This window comes from Lolium rigidum, chromosome 1 (assembly GCF_022539505.1).
Source record: "Lolium rigidum isolate FL_2022 chromosome 1, APGP_CSIRO_Lrig_0.1, whole genome shotgun sequence".
NCBI lineage: Eukaryota > Viridiplantae > Streptophyta > Magnoliopsida > Poales > Poaceae > Lolium > Lolium rigidum.
The window spans coordinates 33,349,833-33,353,404 of NC_061508.1; positions in this window are offsets into that span (position 1 = coordinate 33,349,833).

A 3,572-nucleotide genomic window follows, 5' to 3' on the forward strand; every position below is an offset into this window, starting at 1 on the left:
TGGTTTCGAAATCCTAGTAACGAAATATTCTCGGAATTGGACGAAATCAACGCCCAGGGTCCTATTTTGCCACGAAGCTTCCGGAAGACCGAAGAGGAGTCGAAGTGGGGCCACGAGGCGCCGCCACACTAGGGCGGCGCGGCCCAGGCCCTGGCCGCGCCGACCTGTGGTGTGGGGCCCTCGTGTGGCCCCCCACGTTGCCCTTCCGCCTACTTAAAGCCTCCGTCGCGAAACCCCCAATACCGAGAGCCACGATACGGAAAACCTTCCAGAGATGCCGCCACCGCCAATCCCATCTCGGAGGATTCTGGAGATCTCCTCCGGCACCCTGCCGGAGAGGGGATTCATCTCCCGGAGGACGACTCTTCACCGCCATGGTCGCCTCCGGAGTGATGAGTGAGTAGTTCACCCCTGGACTATGGGTCCATAGCAGTAGCTAGATGGTTGTCTTCTCCTCATTGTGCTTAATTGTTGGATCTTGTGAGCTGCCTAACATGATCAAGATCATCTATCTGTAATGCTATATGTTGTGTTTGTCGGGATCCGATTGATAGAGAATACTATGTTATGTTAATTATCAAGTTATTACCTATGTGTTGTTTATGATCTTGCATGCTCTCCGTTATTAGTAGAGGCTCGGCCAAGTTTTTGCTCTTAACTCCAAGAGGGAGTATTTATGCTCGATAGTGGGTTCATGCCTCCATTGATATCCGGGACGAGTGACGGAAAGTTCTAAGGTTGTGGATGTGCTGTTGCCACTAGGGATAAAACATTGATGCTATGTCTAAGGATGTAGTTGTTGATTACATTACGCACCATACTTAATGCAATTGTCTGTTGCTTTGCAACTTAATACTGGAAGGGGTTCGGATGATAACCTAAAGGTGGACTTTTTAGGCATAGATGCATGTTGGATGGCGGTCTATGTACTTTGTCGTAATGCCCAATTAAATCTCACTATATTTATCATGACATGTATGTGCATTGTTATGCCCTCTCTATTTGTCAATTGCCCGACTGTAATTTGTTCACCCAACATGCTTTTATCTTATGGGAGAGACACCTCTAGTGAACTGTGGACCCCGGTCCATTCTTTTATACTGAAATACAAATCTGCTGCAATACTCGTTCTTTACTATTTTCTTGCAAACAATCATCTTCCACACAATACGGTTAATCCTTTATTACAGCAAGCCGGTGAGATTGACAACCTCACTGTTTCGTTGGGGCAAAGTACTTTGGTTGTGTTGTGCAGGTTCCACGTTGGCGCCGGAATCTCTGGTGTTGCGCCGCACTACATCCCGCCGCCATCAACCTTCAACGTGCTTCTTGACTCCTACTAGTTCGATTAAACCTTGGTTTCTTACTGAGGGAAACTTGCCGCTGTGCACATCACACCTTCCTCTTGGGGTTCCCAACGGACGTGTCAGCTACACGCATCACACGCAAGCAATTTACTTTGAAATGGCAGAAAAATACCACATAGTAGGCAGTTATGGTGGACACAAATGGTATAAGTTTTGGCTCAAGGTTTTGGATGCACGAGAAGCATTCCCTATCAGTACAAGGCTTTGGCTAGCAAGGTTGTTTGAAGCAAACACAAGTATGAACCGGTACAGCAAAACTTACATAAGAACATATTGCAAGCATTATAAGACTCTACACTGTCTTCCTTGTTGTTCAAACACTTTTACCAGAAAATATATAGACTTTAGAGAGACCAATCATGCAAACCAAATTTCAACAAGCTCTACGGTAATTCTCCACTAATAGGTTTAAAACTACATGATGCAAGAGCTTAAACATGATCTACTTGAGAGCTCAAAACAATTGCCAAGTATCAAATTATTCAAGACCATATACCAATTACCAAATGAAGCATTTTCTGTTTCCAACCAAATAGCAATAAATGAAGTGGCTTTCAACCTTCGTCATGAACATTAAAAGTAAAACTAAGAACACCAGTGTTCAATATGAAAAAGCGGAGCGTGTCTTTCTCCCATACAAGGAATTCTAGAATCCGAATTTATTCAAACACAAACAAAAATAAAAACATACAGACGCTCCAAGTAAAGCACATAAGATGTGACGGAATAAAAATATAGTTTCACTAGAGGTGACCTGATAAGTGGTTGATGAAGAAGGGGATGCCTTGGGGATCCCCAAGCTTAGATGCTTGAGTATTCTTGAAATATGCAGGGATGAACCACGGGGGCATCCCCAAGCTTAGACTTTTCACTCTTCTTGATCATATTATATCATCCTTCTCTCTTGACCCTTGAAAACTTCTGCCACACCAAACTCGAAGTAATCTCATTAGAGGGTTAGTGCATAATCAAAAATTCACATGTTCAGCAAGGACACAATCATTCCCAACACTTCTGGACATTACCCAAGGTTACTGAAATTTAATGGAGCAAAGAAATCCACTCAAACACAGTAAAAGAGGCAATGCGAAATAAAAGGCAGAATCTGTCAAAACAGAACAGTCCGTAAAGACAAATTTTTTCCAGGCACTTAACTTGCTCAGATGAAAAAGCTCAAATTGAATGAAAGTTGCATACATATCTGAGTATTACTCATGAAATTTTGCAGTATTTTTAGATTCTCCTACAGAGAGAACAACTCAAATTCTTGACAGCTAAAAATCTGTTTCTGCGTAGAAATCCAAATCTAGTATCAACCTTCTATCAAAGACTTTACTTGGCACAAAAATGAAATAAACATGATAAGGAGATGTTGCTACAGTAGTAACAACTTCCAAGACACAACAAAACAATAGCAAAATAAAAACATGGGTTATCTCCCAAGAAGTGCTTTCTTTATAGCCATTAAGATGGGCTCAGTAATTTTAATGATGCTCTTGTAAGAAATAAGAGTTGAAGCAAAAGAGAGCATCAAAAGCAAAAAAGAAACACTTTTAAGTCTAACCCACTTCCTATGAAAAGGAATCTTGTAAATAAACAAGTCATGTAAGCATAATGCAACAAACATAGAAAGGCAACACAAGCGCAACTTCAAGATTCTCAACATAAAGAGGGGAAACTTAATATTATTAAGATGCATATAACCATGTTTCCCTCTCTCATAATAACTTTCAGTAGCATCATGAACAAACTCAACAATATAACTATCACATAAAGCATTCTTATTCACATGCATAAAAGTATCATTACTCTCCACATAAGCATAATCAATTTTATTAATAATAGTGGGAGTAAAACTATCACAACCATCATTGTAATCATTATAAATTGCAGGCATGGTATAATCATAATAAACTTTATCCTTCATAGTAGGTGGCACCAAAATACCACTATCATTATAATCATCATAAATGGGAGGCAAAATATCATCAAAGAAATTTTTCTCCTCAAAACTTGGGGTACTAAAAATGTCACAACCAGCTTCCCCAAGCTTAAATTCTTCCATAGCATTAGCAATAATAGTGTTTAAAGAGTTCATGCTAATAACATTGCTACAACTATTTTGCAAACAAAGTTCCATGGGTTTTTTAATTCTCTCTTCAAACACATCATGTCCTAATTCAATATAAAGTTCATAAAGATCTC